Genomic DNA, 17963 nt, shown 5'->3' on the forward strand with positions numbered 1-17963 from the left:
TTTCTTTAAATTTTGTGTTTGTTTATTATTATGCTAAATGCTGTGATACTAATATGAAATAAATATTTTGTAGATTTTCCCTGAAGATGCAATTTAGAGTAATTGCGAAATATTGGAAAAATTAAAATAAACAACATGACCTCAAGCTCAAAAAATATTTGCTTCATTTGAAACCAATAAATAGGTCGAATAAACAACAATAAATAAGTAACTAAACTTATATAACAAAAGTTGTGGACCTAGGTTAAGTTTTGGTATAGCCCCCATATAACGGTACCCCCGATTTACGGCATTTTGACGTTTTTATCTACATTTTCAGACCGATTTAGCTATCAATTGACATTTAGGGTTCTTAAATGTCAATAAACTTATATAACTAGTGGACATAGGTCCATGTTTTGGAATAGCCCCCATATAACGTTACCGCCCGATTTCAGGTATTTTGAGAATTTTACCAACAAGTTTTAACCGAATTATCTGTAATTTGAACATTTGACATTTGAAATTCTTAGTGGTCACCACACCTCTCCACCAAAAATTGTCAAGAAAGCCCCCATATAACGGTAACTCCCGATTTTCAGTAATTTGATGATTTTAGCTGCAATATTAAACCGAACAAGCAGTAATTTGACATTTGAAGTTCTTAGTGGTCACAACACCTCTCCATCAAAAATTGTCAACATAGGTCCATGTTCGGATATAGCTCCCATGTAACGGTACCTCCCAATTTTCAGTAATTTAGCAATTTTAGCTACAATTTTTAACAGAACTAACTGTAATTTGATATTTGAAGGTTGTAGTGGTCACCACACATCTGCATCAACAATTTTCAACATAGCCCCAATATAACGATACTTCCCTATTTTCGGTACTTTGAGGATTTTACTTAAAATGTTTAACCGAACGTAGGTCCATGTTTTTGTATAGCCCCAAAACAAACCTCCCGATTTTCCGTACCTTAGCTTTATTTTTTGGACGAACTTTCTGTAATTTGAAATTTAAAAGTCAACAAAAATTCTGCAACAAAAATTGTTCATTTCAGTTCATATTTTCGTATAGCCCAGATACCTCCGAACTAGCTGTTAATGACATTTGAAGTTCCCACGTTATGTACCGATTTTCGATATTTTGAGGATTCTAGCTAAATTTTTTAACCGAATTAGGAGTTATTTGACATTAGAGGCTCCCATAAAAATTGTCAACATAGGCCCATGTTTTATTATAACCCCTATATAACAGTACCTCCCAATTTCTAGCCCACCAAAAATTGTCAACAGTTAGATATAGGCACCATAAAAAAGGGCCTCCCGAATGAAGCATTTTATGTACATTATCTGACATTTTAACGTACTCACTTAAAGTTGGGGACAGGAATGAATATTTTATGGTGGAGGGTATGAAAAGTTCGGCCCGGCCGAACTTAATGCTTTTTTACTTGTTAAAAATTTACTTTGACACAAAAGGTTATGCCATTTGGTGGCTTAAAAGCAACATTCCGCAGCCCTTTAGAGCAAAGAGAGCTTCTCTCTCCCCTCACTAATTGAAAAACCATGCACTAACACATAGATGGGCAAAATTTCTCTTAAATAGAATTTAAGGGAAAATTAGAACGGGGTTTTTGTTAAAATTTCTTTGCCTTTTTAATATTTTTTAAACACAGACGGTATCTTAACAAGTTCAAAAAACTATTATATTAAAACTAAATTTGCAAAATTACTCGTAAATGTTTATTTATATTGTAACAACGAAAAAGAGAAACAAAACATAGTAACGCTGGCGTGCAAGAAAGCCCATCTATGCACTAACAACAGTGTTTGTTCAAATTGTTGTTGTTGTGTGCCGATTGCTGCTTCAAAGCTTATCTTCAGTTATATAATCTTCTTATAGTGACTTCAAAAGTTCGTAAAAAAGCCAATATAGAAGAAATGTTCAAATGACTTTGGGCGAAAGCTTTTTTATCGAATCAACTCATAATTAAGATTTTATCTCATCAAAATGTGATACAGGTATTCGAGATTGTAAACAAGTCATAACCCTAGTGTACATGCATGCGTATAACAACTTTTAATATTCGTGTTCGTCAGAAGTTCGCTTGTTCAAATGCAGCAGATAGCAAAATAAAAATGTTTAGTGCAGGGATGGACTAAAGCATACTCTAGCGTCGATTGTTTTTTTATTCCATACATTCAATTGTTGATAAGACGTCAACGAAAGCACACAAGCACGGATGTACGTAATGTTTTCTTAATTTTGTACTTGAATTGTGCTTGTAAATTAGAATTAAAACATTAAATTTATTGTTTGTTACTTAAAACTAGTTTTTCGATTAAAAAAATAAATAAAATCTATTAGAAACAACATTTTTAAATTTGGTGTTCAATCGGAGAGTAAATTTGGTAGTCTTACCACTACAGTCACACATAATTGGGGTTATCATGAATGAAATTTCCCCGTGAGTTTTGTTTTTCCGCCGTTGCAACTTAAGGGAGGAAGTGAAAAAATTCACGGGGAATTGCCGTTCATGATAACCCCCATTGTTTTGTGCATCCCTGGTTTAGTGTTCTAAAAATAGAACATATGGCACCTGTTCAACAAATGCGTAGGTAGTTACTCAAAATTTCGAGATTTTCACCTTTTATTAAAATATTATATATAATGATCAACTCTATCCACTATAAAAAATTCCCCATTTTTTTGTCTATTTTTCCATCCAAATATACCGTTATGTCGTTCTTCCTGTTTTCAGAGTAACTACTTATGCATCAACAGTTTATTGTCTCTACTGAAAACTAGAAAACTTCGAGTTAGTAAATATGTAGAATCAACATCACTATGTGCTATGAGAAAATTCTCCCCTTGACCTTTCTGGGATATTGTAAGAAGTATTTTACTTTGTCGTATGAATGTAACAATGGTTCATTCTTGGAAGTTACTTCCATTACATTAACAATTGTAATTTTATTCCAGTAAATTTTAGAATTTTCTCAGAATGCCAATGGGACTTGGCAATAAACAGGATGTACAATTTCATTGAACTAAAAATATATTCGAGCCGCAGACATCAATTATGGGGAAAATTCCACATTCCGCAATTTCGCTGCAAATCTTTCTGTTAAATGGTTTTGAAATTAGCTTAAATGCTCAAAATACCCAAAATCTGTCTATATCAAAATGTAGACCTACGTTCACAATTGCCAAAGTTCAGCTTATTTGGTCCGAAAATGTAGGCAAAATCCTAGCAATGCCGAATATTTGGGAGGTACCGTTATATGGGGACAATATCAAAACGTAGACCTACATATATTCACAATTTTTGGTGGAGAATGTTTGTGTCCACCAAATTACACCTAATTTGGCCGGAAAGTGTAGCTCTAAAACCACAAAATACTGAAAATCGGGAGGGGCCTATACCCAAACGTGAACCTATTTTCACAATTTTTGGTGGAAAGATGTAGTGATCACTAGAAACCCTAAGTACCAAATTATAACTAATTTGAAAGGAAAGGGTGGCATAAATCCTCAAAACACCGAATATCAGGAGGTACCGTTATATGGGGCTATACCAAAATATTAGCCGCTGTTGTTCACATTTAGTCCATTATTACCCACGGACACAGACTGAGTTTGTGCAAAATTTCAGAAAGACATCTCCATTCGTTTCCAAGTTAGTAATTTCGCGCAGCTAGATCAGTGATTTCGACCACTGTGCGCTAAACTGATTTGGATAATTCTTTCTGTGAAATGTTCGCCATAACCCGACTTAGGTTTTTATACCCTACACCACTATGTGGGGAGGGTATTATAAGTTGGTTTTGGCCAAAAAGTTTGTAACGCATCGAAATAATGGCCGTAGACCCATACTTATGTATATCAAAATGAATGTCTCGACGAGCTGAGTCGATCTGGCTATGTGTGTCCGTCCGTCAGTCCGTCCGTCCGTCCGTCTGTCCGTCTGTCCATCTAAACCTTGTAATCACGCTACAGGTCGCAATTTTGATCGGACCGTCACGAAATTTTTGGTGTTGATGGGGGTCCCGGAGGGGAAGAAGCCCATTGATTTTGGTGATGGTCGGATAATATTTAGGGGTTGGAATGGGCAAAAAACTTATGTGGATAAAAAGACAACGTTTTTTTCCAAAGCAAATATCTCAGCTTCTATATGGGGTATACCAAAAGCAAAACCTGATGATGAAAGTAGAAAATATCACCTTTCTAATGATGTAAAGCAGGTTCTTGTAGGTGATCAAATAACGAAGATATCACAATAGTCGCAAATAAACCCAAAATGTTCATGCTTGCGATTTTTGTTATAATGACGAATATCACAGCTTTGGCTGGGGACTTTCCAAAAGCAAATCCTGACTATGAAAGTAGAAGATCCCATCTTTACAATGATGCAAAATAGGTCGACGCAGGTGACCAAATAACGGAGATATCGCAAAATTCGATAATACATCCCATTTTTCCATTTTTTTGGAAATCACGCTACTGGGCGCAATTTTGATCGGATCGTCACGAAATTTCGAGGGTTAATGAGGGTCTCGCAGAGGAAGAAGCCTATTGATTTTGATGATGGTCGGATAATATTTAGGGGTCGGAATGAGCAAAAACTTTATTTGGAGAAAAAGTCAACATTTTATTCCAAAGGAAATATCTCAGCGTCTATAAGGGATCTACAAAAAGCAAAAACTGGCAATGAAAGTAGAAAATATCACCTTTACAGCGATGTAACGTAGGTTGTCGTAGGTGGTCAAACAACGATGATATCGCAATAGTCGCTAATAAAACCCAACTTCTCATTTTTGCGATTTTAATAGTAATGACGGATATCACACCTTTGGTTGGGGACCTTCTAAAAGCAAAGCCTGACTAAGAAAGTAGAAATTCCCACATTTGAAATTATGCAAAGTAGGTTGGCGTAGGTAGTCAAATAATAGAGATATCGCAATAGTCGTTAATGCATCCCTTTTTCCACTTTTTCTGCAATCATCACGAAATTTTCTCACAGAGATAGAAGCCTATTGATGTTGGTGATGTCGACAGTAGTCAAATATAAAATGAAATATCAATTATTTTGGTTCAGTTCGCCTTAAGTCATCTATATATATAAAATTGAAATTTGTTTGTCTGTTTGTTTGTTTGTTCGTTTGTTTGTGCCTTATAGACTCGAAAACCGCTGAACAGATCTTACTGAAATGTTTAGGGTACATTGCTACATGGCCTGGAATGAAAATAGGCTATATCATTTTTTGAAATTTCGCGTTGATCTGGAGATATAGCATCAAAACCGGAGGTACCTCCAAAAAATTTAGATTTTGTATGCAAATATCTTTAGAACTGTTACAGATACAATCTCCAAATTTTGTATGCGTGACGTAATTTGATGTAGAAATAAATTTACCAAATTATATTCAAATTGGTTCAGATTTGGATATAGCTCCCACATACATATATTTTCGGCCGATTTCCTTATTTTATGTACCAAACATGCTATTTATGTCCAATTTCGATGAAATTTGGAATGTATGACGGAACTTGGTATGGAAATAAACGTGCCAAATTATATCAAAATCGGTTCAGATTTGGATATAGCTCCCATACACATATATTTTCGGCCGATTTCCTTATTTTATGCACCAAACACGATATATATGTCCAATTTCGCTGAAATTTGGAGGGTCTGACGGAATTTGTTCTAGAAATAAACGTGCTAAATTATATAGAGATCGGTTCAGATTTGAATATAGCTCCCATATCTATTTTCGGCCGATTTTCCGCATTTGATGCACCAAACACGCTATATACGTCCAATTTCGCTGAAATTTGGAATGTGTAACGGAATTTGGTCTAGGCATAAATGTGCCGAATTATATCGAAAACGGTTCAGATTTGGATATAGCTCCAATATATATTTTCGGCCGATTTTCCACATTTTATGCACCAAACACGCTGCATATGTTCAATTTCGCTGAAATTTGGAGGGTCTGACCGAATTTGTTCCAGAAATAAATGTGCTAACTTATATAGAGATCGGTTCAGATTTGAATATAGCTCCCATATATATTTTCGGCCGATTTCCTGTATTTTATGAACCAAACTCGCTATTTATGTCCAATTTCGGTGAAATTTGGAATGCGTAACGGGATTGGGTCTAGACATAAATGTGCCAAATCATATCGAAATCGGTTCAGATTTGGATATTGCTCCTATCTATATATTAGGCCGATTTTCTGTATTTGATGCTCTAAACACGCTATATGTGTCCAATGTTGCTGAAATTTGGGATGTCTGACGGAATTTGTTCCAAATATAAATGTGCCAAATTATATCGACACCGGTTCAGATTTGGACACACTACATATGTCCAATTTCACTGAAATTTGGAAAGCGTGACGCAATTCGTTCTAGAAATAAATGGGACAAATTATACCGAAATCGGTTCAGATTAGAATATAGCTCCCATATATATTTTCGGCTGATTTTCTGTATTTTATGCACAAACTGTGAATGTGAGACGGGATTTGGTCTAAAAATAAATATGACAAATTATATCGAGAGCGGTTCATATCGGAATATAGCTACCCATATATATTTTCGTTCGATTTCATGTTTTTGTTACGTATGTTCAATTTCAATGAAATTTTGAAGACTAAGCAGTCAGTAAAAGTCATCATTATTTACAGAAGTACTTATAGTCGGGAAGGAGTTGACCAAGGCTATAGCTATTAAGTATCATATCTTTGAGAGACTTCATAAGATTTATGTTTTATTATGATATATCTAAATCATAAGGAATACTTATAGGCGGAAAGGCTTTCGGAGGAGTGTTACCTCTTGCAACATACAAAAATACCATAGTAGCTCCATAACAACCCTGAATAGGTATGTAACGCCTTCATATCTCCTATACATATTTATTCCTTAAAATATTAAAAACGTTAAAATAATTCTGGCATTCCATTATATTTTATCGTAGTCGGGGCAGCAAAGCGCACCGGGTTCAGCTAGTTTGGTATAAAAGCCAGATAGGTGAAAATTTTCGTATCTCCATAAACGACATGTTTTCGAGTGAAAAGATTATTCACAGAGGTAGTGGTGTAGGGTATCACATAGTCGGCCCCGTACCGACTATAGCCTTTTCTCACTTGTTATGCAAATGTGACTACGCCCACTTTTTTTCAAATTTCCATTTTAATCTTTTCTACAAAAACTACTGAACTGATTTTCCAGAAATTATCAGGGACAAGGACTCTTTTTGAAATATGTTACATCTACAAAACGACTGAACCGATTTTCCTGAAAGAGAATGTACAGGGATGGCCCTCGGTGAAAATAGGGTGCATATTTTCTTAAATTTCGAAGGGGACGGGGTACTTCCCTTTGCCATATTTCAAAAACGCCATATCTTTATGAATAAAAATCAAATGCTATCATAACCCAACGTAGGTTTTTATGGAAATAAAGTTTTAGCACGCCCACGTTTTTTCCCCTGAATTTTTCAAGGAGTGTACAGGAATGGCCCCGAAAACAGGCTACATATTTTATTGAATTCCAAAGGGGTGGTATTTTTAGAAAACGCTATATTTTCAAAAATTACGCATGTATCGGTTTAAAAATTTACATATTTGGAGCCAAAATACCGGACCTCGCACACTTTTTTAAATATATTATATCTTGAAATCTGATGACCACGCCCACTCTTTTCAATACATTATTTTTCCAAAACTACTGAACCTAATTTCATGCAATTTTCAGAAAATGTTCAGGAATGTCCTGTTGTCCAAAATGCTACATATTTGCAGACTTCGGGGGCCTATTGTTTTAAACTTATGAGCGTATCGGATTGCTAATCGTTCCCGCAGCGTACTTCCTATTAGTTTAGATGAAAATGGCAACACCGATTGAAGTTGCTAATAGCGTCTTAAAATTTCGACAAAAATCACGACTTTTAAACTATTTTTCGTAATGTATTAAATTTTCAATTCAATTCAAATTTTATTGAGTCTTTTCCTTTTTAACATACATATACATGTAAAATTTTGAACAATGTTTCAATGGGTCCTTAAAACTATAGTGTTTGGTTTTAATGACCTGTGTGTTAAGTTCAGCACCATGCTTTTCTATATAATATTGATTGTGTTAAAACTAAACTTAATATATGTTCTCGTGTTTGCTCCCGACACTACAATTTTTGAAAGCATGTCTCGTTTGGATTTAACTTACAACTAAATTTAACCTAAACCTAACCTAACTTAAACTAAGCAGTAAGCACTGTAATAACGAAATACATGTGCTTTATAGCTTAAAGCACACATTTCTATAGAGAAAACCTTTTATCTGCTTACCAGGAGAGGTGCTGATAAAGAAATCTGGACACTCAATAGAATCCAAGGCCATAGCCAAATCAATACCAAGTGGAAAAACATAGTTGTTGTTTTCCCAATCGAATTCATTTTGTTCTTCAACAACTCTTTGCATAAGTGAGTTAGAATGCATATAAAGTCTATTTACATAATTCTTAATTAATTGCATGGCATAGACTGATATTGGGATAATATGAGCTGCCTCATAAATATACTGATTTGAGAAACGCTTGTTATAAGCTTGAACATTTTTTCCCACGCAGAGTCGTAGTAATTTCCTTTCCAGTATTCCGAACTCTTTCATTACCGTTGGTGATATCGAAAACCACATAGGTAAGGCATAAACCAGAACAGGTCTAATAGTACACGGTGCTCTTGAAACAATTTTAAATGGAAGGTGCTTACACCTCGGAAGTTTTTGCGGATTCTGAAACTACAATGTTTATAGATGAGAAAAATCAAAAAAAAAAACAAGAAAAATCGCAGGAGCGCTTTTTAAATAAATCGCGATTTAAGTTGACATTTTTAGGGGTTGTTTAGGTTTTCACGATTTAGCTCAGAAACCGCAAGTCGTATCAAAATGGGACTAAAAAAATGTTGTAGCTATGAAAATTCTTTACAAGATTGACCTTTATGATATTTTCGTAGGTTTTACCATTTTTGAGAAGAAGAAATTGGGACAATGCACTGACTGTATCGCCCCCTTATAAAACAATGTCATGAAGGGTGCGCCTTAACTAACTTTTGATGAAAAATGCTTACACAGGGAAAGTTTTTGTGAATTCTGAAACAGCAATGTTCATAGATGAGAAAAATCCAAAAACAGGAAAAAATCGCTGTAGGAACTTTTAAATAAATAGCGGTAAAAATTCACATTTTTAGGTGTTTTTTAGGTTTTCACGATTTTGCTTGGAAACCGCAATTCGAATCGAAATGGAGCTAAAGAAAATGTTGTAACGGTAAAAATTTTCTAGAGGATTGACGTTTATCATTTGTCCCAACATGTACCATTTTTGAGATAAAGAAGCTCAGTTTACATTTTTAGGTTTTTTTGTTAGGGTTTCGCGATTTTGCTTGAATACGGTAAGTCTTATCGACATGGGACTTGAGAAAATCTTAAAGCTGTGAAAATTCTCTACAAGACTGGCTTAAGTTACTTATGCTTAGTTGTACCATTTTTTTTAAATATATAAGTTTAAGTTGGGAATTTGCAGTCATGACATTGTTTTATAAGGGGGCGCTAGAGAATTGAATTGAATTTGAATTGTCCCAATTTGAACTTCTATATCTCAAAAACGGTAAAACCGACGAGAATACCATAGAGGTCAATCTTGTAGAGAATTTTTATAGGTACAACATTTTCGTTAGTCTCATTTTGATAGGACTTGCGGTTTTTCTAAAAATATCAACTTAAATCACGATTTATTTAAAAAGCGCTCCAGCAATTTTTTTTTGTTTTTTGATTTTTCACATCTATGAACATTGTAGTTTCAGAATCCGCAAAAACTTCCAAGGTGTAAGCACCTTCCATTTAAAATTGTTTGAAGAGCACCGTGAGTAGTTTTGTACAGAAATAACTTTGATTTTTTTTCAGGTGATACCCTGCTATTAAAGAATCTTCCAAATGACCCCTTAATACCATATGCCTTCCCCAATTGCAGCGTGCATTTTGGTTCAATTTAAACAATTTGGTTAACCATTAGGATTATGACTTTTTGAAATGATTTCCTGTTGTGAGAATGAATGAACTTTTGCCTATTAATGCCTAAAATAACATTAATTTTTATTTTTATGATAAAAACAGGTTCCGCACAAAGCACTTGAAAATTTTGTTGGAATATTTCTTGATTTTATCTGAAAGTTCTTGGTAACTTTCCAGGTTGAGAATTGAACCCACGTTCCTGATAAAGCGAGTCAAATTTGTTGTAGGATTTATCAGAATGTTTCATTTTACTAAACTAAACCAAAAAATTGCACAATATTTGCATGGGTAGTACAATTTTTCAATTTTATTTAAGTCAAGCCTATTCTGATGATCGCAAAAATTGGACACTTTTTTGTACATTTTTTATTATAATTGGGATATTTTCCGAAAGTATGGCAACACCGTTAAGTTTTTTCTTGGGAATGTTGGCATAGTATAGGACTCTCAAAAACTAAATAGAATGGATCTGTAATACGAACAAATCAGAAGATACCTTAACATATAAAAAGAAAAAAATTCAAACCTATTCAGATGATCGCTAGTGTATAACATATCGTCGGTGTTATGCTTAAGTGTTCCATATGTCATTTGCCTGATTCGAGAAAAACTCAAGTTAATGGTGCAAAAAGTGGTGCAAAAATCGAATACTTTAAGAGCTCAGTTATACTTAACTAAATTCAAAGAATGTATATTTACGAGCGAATTTTTTTGTTTAACCGATTTTTTTGCGCTGGGATATTAAGTAGGAGGCGTTAAACTTAGGCGAAAATAAATTGTGGTTTTCATATCACAATACAATATTCAAAAATATTTACATTTCAAAACGATTATTCTTCAATTTTAACCCAGTCCTTTAAAACAATTTGTTCCATACGCCACATTGATCGTAACTTGACAGTTTTTTTGTTCCAAACGCGATGATTTTCGATGCGGAAAAATTCGTTTTTGTCTCTTTTTGTTCCACACGCCAAACTAGAGCAGATAGGAAAAAGCCGGTCATAAATTCCGAAAGAGCATACGCGAAAACACTAGAATTTCCCTATATCTCAAAAAGTCAAAAGTGAAGTATGGAACACTTAAGCATGACACCGACGATATGTATTTGATCGCTGCGCATATTTTTATTTCTTCATTGCTTTTCAAAAGCCAAAGGGAGAAACTTCGTCTAGAATTTAATGTATTTTCTACTTTTTTATAAAATCTTATTATATAAAAGAGCTTAGTGATAAATGAGTGAGTGAGTGACAGATCATAGCCCAGACGAAACGGTTGACGCTAGAAGCTTGAAATGTTGAGTGTGGGTTGATGTTGGTGTGTAGGGGTGAGAGAAGGCTGGATTTTTGGAAATACGAACTGGAAGGGTACGTAAAGTACTAAAAGGTACTAAATATGGTACCCTTAGTATTATTGAATTTTGAAATTGGGAATGAGGGTCACTAATGGAGAGTTAGAAAGATGTACCAAAGGGTTAGAAAGATGTATATTTTGAACGGATATAGCTAGGATCTTGGAATTTGGTATGGAAATCAAGGTAAGGAAATTATGCTTATAAAAGGAAATGGTTTCGGAAATTCGTACTCATGTGTACGAAAGGTATACATGGTACTTAATTTAGTACAATTTGGATTTGGGTGGACGGATAGAGCTGGAGACCTAAAATTTCGAATAATGATTACTGATGGAGTATGGGATTGAGGAAGTTTTGGAAATTTGTACTTATGCGTACGAAAAGTACTAAGCAGGACTAAATATGGTACAATTAGGATTTGGGTGAACCCAAAGAGGGGAATCTTGAAATTTGGAATTAAGACAACTGTTGGAGTGGAGGATTGAGATATGCAGGTGGTTTTGGAATTTCGTACTTATGTGTACTAAAACTACTAAATGGTACTTCATTTGGAACAAATTAGATTTTGGCGAACGTATGGAGTTGGAATCCTCACATTTGCAATTAAGATTACTGTTGTAGAGAAGGATTGAGATATGGAGGTATTTTTGGAAATTCGTTCCTAAAATGTACTAAATTTTGTACTATTTGTATTCGATTGAAATTTGGAAACAAGATTTCTGAGTGAGTGTAGGATTGATGAGTTGAGTTTTGGAAATTCATACTTATTGCTTGCGAAAAGTACTAATTTAGTACAATTTGGTTGTGGGTGAACAGATAGAGGTGGAATCCGGAAATTTTGAATTGATATTAGTGTTGGAGTGGAGGATTGAGATATGGAGTTATTATTGGAAATTTGTACTAGAAAGATACTAAATTAGTTACTATTTGGATTTGATTGAACCGATAAATATGGAATTCTGAAATTCGGAAATAAGATTACTGTTTGAGTGTAGGATTGAGGTAGTTTTTGAAATTCGTACCTATTGCGTACGAAAGGTACTAAATAGTACTAAATTTAGTACAAGTTGATTTTGGGTGAACGGATAGAACTGGGATCCTGAAATTTGGAATAATGATTTCTGTTGCAGTGTAAATTGAAATACTAAATTTGGTACAATTAAAGATTTTGGTGAATGGATAGAGCTGGAATCGTGAAATTTAGAAATATTAGTACTGTTGCGTGAAGCATTTAGACCGATTTCGGAAATTCGTACATATGTGTACGAAAAGTACTAAATTTGGTACGATTTGGATTTGGGTGAATGAATAGAGGTGGAATCCTGAAATTTGGAATTAAGATTACTGTTGGAGTGGAGGATTGATATATGGATATTGTTTTGGAAATTCGTACTTATGTGTACCAACTGACACTTAATTTGGTACTATTTGGAATTTGGTGATTGGGCGGAGCTGGAATCGTGAAATTTGGAATTATGATCACTGTTGCCTGGATGATTGAGACAGATTTCGAAAATTCATATTTATGTTTACGAAAAGAACAAATCGTACTAAATTTGGTACAATTTGGAAATAGGTGAACGAATAGAGGTGAAATTGTGAATTTCGGAATTAAGATTACTGTTGGAGTGGAGGATTTAGGTAGTTTTGGAAATTCGTACTTATGTGTACGAAAAGTACAATTATCCATTAAATGTGTTGCAATTTAGATTTGGTGAACGCATCCTGAACTAAAGAAATAAGATAACTGTTGGAGTGGAGGATTGAAATAGTTATTGAAATTCGTACTTTCGTACGAAAAGTATTAAATTTTACTAAATTTGGTATATGAATAGAGGTGGAATTCTGAAATTTGGTATTATAGTTGCTGTTGGTGTGTAGGGGTGAGTAATGGAGGAGGTTGTTAGTGGATATACGTATTATTAGTGAACGAAAATTACTTAATGCCACAGAATTTGGTTCAAATTGGTATTGTGTAAAGGGGTAAGGCTAAAGTTGTGAAATTCGAAGTTGTCGTTTAGCCCCTGTTTTTGTAAAAAAAATTATGTTCTCACACGAATTGTGAACCTGTAAATGTGTAGGGGTGCGATAAGGTCCTTTATTGGAAATTCGAACTACAGGTATACGAACAGTAATAAAATGAAATGAAATATCAATTAAAATTAAATATCAATCATCAAAAATGTCAGTGTCCACCATTTTCATATTAAATATTGTTTATTTGTACATTATTCCCTGTCCGCATACGAAGTAGCGGGCATTTTGCTAGTCAATAATATTTTAAGCGGTTTATAATTGCTATTTAATTAAGTAGCGGTCACTATTTGTTTTTGTTTATTTTTCCAGAATACTGATTGTATTATTATAAATTAAAGTTTCATACGAATGACTGACTCTATTCGCGTCTCATTTTCTAAGGTTAATAACAAAATGTTATATATAATTGACTAAATGTGCGATAAATCAAATTAAATTCAACAATAATAATAATTTGTTATTAAATATTAATTACATCCAATAACGCTTAGAGCAGTAGGGATTTCAATCGAAAAAAAAAATTTGTTTCTTGTTGCTAATATATAGAATATGTCTGAATTTGGTATTCCCGCAAAGCTCATCCGGCTTTGTAAAATGACTTTAACTGACACGAGGTCCTCAGTTAAAATAGGAAAGAACCTCTCCGAAGAGTTTGGTACCAAAAGAGGTTTCAGACAGGGAGACAGCCTTTCGTGTGACCTCTTCAACATCCTGCTAGAAAAGGTTATACGAGAGGCAAACGTCAAAAGAAGTGGCACAATCTACACCAATAGTCACATGTTACTTGCTTATGCTGATGATATAGACATCATGGGCCGATCAGTAAAAGAAGTAACTGATACCTTTATAAAGGTCGAAGGAGAGTCTGCTAAAGTGGGTCTGGCGGTAAACGGTGAGAAGACCAAGTTGATGGTGTCGACGCGCAATGCGTCCATTAAGCTCGGACCGACTGTGGAAGTTGGTTCCTATAATATTGAGGTAGTAAAAGAATTCGTCTACCTCGGCACCTCCGTAAACACAACAAACGACATCAGTTGTGAAATAAAAAGAAGAATTGTATTGGCCAACAGATGCTACTTTGGTTTAAGTAACCAGTTTAAAAATAAAGCCACATCTCGTCAAACAAAAATAACGCTCTACAAAACACTGATACTACCCGTGCTGATGTATGGCTCCGAAGCCTGGGTACTTGCGCAAGCAGACATGGCAGTGCTTGGTGTGTTTGAGAGAAAAATTCTTCGAAAGATCTACGGACCAATCTGCGTTGACGGTGAATATCGACGTCGCATGAACCACGAGCTGTATCTGCTATACAACGACATGAATATAGTTAAACGTATCGAGATGCAGCGATTGCGTTGGCTAGGCCATATCATAAGAATGAGCGATGATGAACCCGCTAAAAAGGCGTATGAATACATGCCACATGGCGGTGCACGCAGAATTGGCAGGCCAAGGAATAGATGGCGCAAACAAGTGGATGATGAGATGAAAAGGCGCGGTATCCCAGAGTGCAAAGCAACAAATAGAGAGGAATGGAGATCTCTTCTTAGTTCGGCCTATAGAACAAATGTTCTGTAATGGGCCAGCTAAGTAAGTAAGTAAGTAAGTAATATATAGAAGTTATGTAGAAGCATTGCAAGAAATTTTAATGTAGGTTTAACTCCTCTTCAAAAAAAAAAAGATAAAAGTTTGTGGCAGTGATGCTTGACACCTATTAAATAATTGTTATTCTGCCATCCCCTAGGAACCAGATAACAAACAGAAATCTCAAAACATTAAACATCTATCACTAATTCCATTTTTATACTCTCAGCATATATGCTAACGAGGGTATATACTCTTTCATACGGACAAAATGTGTCTCATCGAAATAATGGTTTTAGACTCCAAGTATGTTTGGACGAAATGTGTTTTAGACAATTTGGAGTCGATTTAGCAATGTCCGTCCGTCTGGCTGGCTGGTGCACACGATAATTCTCGAACGGATGAGCCGATTGGGTCCAAAATTTGGCTTTCGTAATATTTTGTCCAAACTTAGTTTAAGTTCGAAGATGGGTTATATCGGTCCACTCCTTCCGGTACCTAACCCACAAAAGTTCGAAATTGTTCGGAAAATTTGTGCGCACGATAACTCTTGAAGGGAGAAACTGATGTGGTCCATACTTTGCATATTGTGAAATTTTTACCAGACTTAGATGAGGTTTCAATAAGGACTCAATCGTTCCACTCCTTCCGGTACCTCCCCCACAAAAGTTCAAAAATGTTTGTAACAAGTAAAAAAGTATCAGTCGGCTTTGCCGACAGAGATATACCCTCAGCCTGTGCAAATTGAAACACTTTTTTCACAAAAAACCTATGTATTTAGGGGGTTTCAAAATTTTGGTCGTATGAACCGACAAAAATGTTGATTAGGATTAAAGTTTAAAAATTTTGAGGAAAAGGTACTTAAAGGAATGGACCGACATAGACCATGGGGGTGCCATAGGGGGTTTGTGTAAAGTATGGACCAAATCGGTCCATACTTTTTGGGGTAGGTACCTGAAGGAGTGGACCGATATGGCTTATCTACGAACTTAAACTAAGTTTGGAAACAATATTACGAAGGCCAAATTATGGCCGGCCATAAACGTGGTGTCATAGGGTTTGTTATTCAACTTTCAGGCTATTTTTTCAGGAAGTATGGACTTGCCACTGAGGAAACTTGTACCTTCGTATAGGGGACAGTGAATACAAGGTGTTACAACAAAAACCAAGGCGATTCGAGAGCAGGTCCTAAACTGAACTCTTCCGAATTTTTGTGTGGGAGGTACTCAAAGGAGGAGAACCTCATCTTAGTCTGGTAGACATTTCACGATTTGCAAAGTATGGACCAAATCGGTTACTCCCTTCAAGAGTTATCGTACGCACAAATTTTCCGAACATTTTCGAACTTTTGTGGGGGAGGTACCGGAAGGAGTGAACCGATATAATCCATCTTTGAACTTGAACTAAGTTTGGACAAAATATTACAAACCCCAAATTTTGGACCGAATCGGCAGATCCGTTCGAGAGTTATCTTGCGCTCTAACCACTACACACGGTGTCATAGGGTTTTTGTAACTTTTAGGCTATTTTCTCAGGAAGTATGGACTTGCCCCTAATGAAACTTACAGCGTCGTATAGAGGACAACGAATACAACTTGCGTAAATAAAAACCAAAGCGATTCGAGACCAGGTCCTAAACTGATCTTTTCCGAAAGTTTGTGTGGGAGGTACCCGAAGGAGTGGACCGATTGAGTCCATATTGGAACCTCATCTAAGTTTGGTAGAAATTACACGATGTGCAAAGTGCAAAGTATCGTGCGCACAAGTTTTGCGACAATTTTTGAACATTTGTGGGGGAGGTACCTGAAGGAGTGGACCTATATGGCCCATCTTCGAACTTAAATCGAATCTGGACAAAATATTTCGATACCCAAAATTTGAACCGAATCGATTGCTCCGTTTGAGAGTTATCGTGCGCACCAGCCAGACAGACGGACGGACATTGCTAGATCGACTCAAAATTGTCTGAAACGGATATCGTACAAACGTACTTGGGGTCTAAAACCATTATTTCGATGAGGCACATTTTTGGTCGTATCAAAGTGTAAATACCCTCTTTAACCTAAAGGCTGAGGGTATAAAATTGTGCGCACGATAACTCTTGAAGGGAAGGACCGATTTGGTCCATACTTTACGCATCCTAATATCTCTACCAGATATAGATCAGGTTTGAATATGGATTATATTTGCCCATTTCTTCGGGTACCTCCCACAAAAAATTTCGGCTAAGTTCACTTTAAGACCTGCTCTTGACTAACTTTGATTTCTGTTGAAGCAACTTGCAATCGCTGTCTCAATTACGACGGTAAAAGTTTTTTCAGTGTCAAGTCCATACTTCTTGGGAATACAGCCCGAAAGTTGTAAACACCCCTATGGCACCATATGTAGTAGCTGAAGAGCACAATAACTCTCGAACTGAGGAACCGATTTGGTCCAAAACTTGGCCTTCGTCATATTTTGTCCAAACTTGGTTTAACTTCTAAAATGGCCCATATCGGTCCTCTCCTTAGAATACCTCCCCCACAAAGGTTCAACATTTGTATCTAAGTGCAGTTTAGGGTCTGTTCGGAGATCCTTTGAAAAGTTATGTTTTGCGTGGACAAGTCCATGCTTCCTGGCATGCTGGTCCAACAGGTGTATGATAACCCACTGAAATGAACAGTGGGCGCGATATTTATCGAAGAGATATGACTCTCAAAATGAGATCCACTTCCGTAATGCACTATGTCGGTCCATTCCCTCCTCCGCAAAACTTTTGAGCTTTAATCGGCAAGTTCAAATGTCCAAAAAGTGCCGAAAAATTCGGCAAAGCCGACTAATACTTTTTTACTTGCTATACCCTACACCACCCTGTGGTAAGGGTATTATGTGTTAGTGCATTTGTATGTAACATGCCTAAGGAAAAGAGATAGACCCATAGTTC

The 17963-nt window shown here is 35.7% G+C and overlaps 1 pseudogene; it reads right to left on the reverse strand.

Moving 5' to 3' along the window:
* LOC141402754 (gonadotropin-releasing hormone receptor-like) overlaps window positions 1-17963 on the reverse strand; it is a 101683-nt pseudogene that overhangs the window by 64334 nt on the left and 19386 nt on the right.

Source organism: Musca autumnalis, unplaced genomic scaffold, assembly GCF_047663935.1.
Source record: "Musca autumnalis isolate F117 unplaced genomic scaffold, ASM4766393v1 scaffold_4, whole genome shotgun sequence".
Classification (NCBI taxonomy): Eukaryota; Metazoa; Arthropoda; class Insecta; order Diptera; family Muscidae; genus Musca; species Musca autumnalis.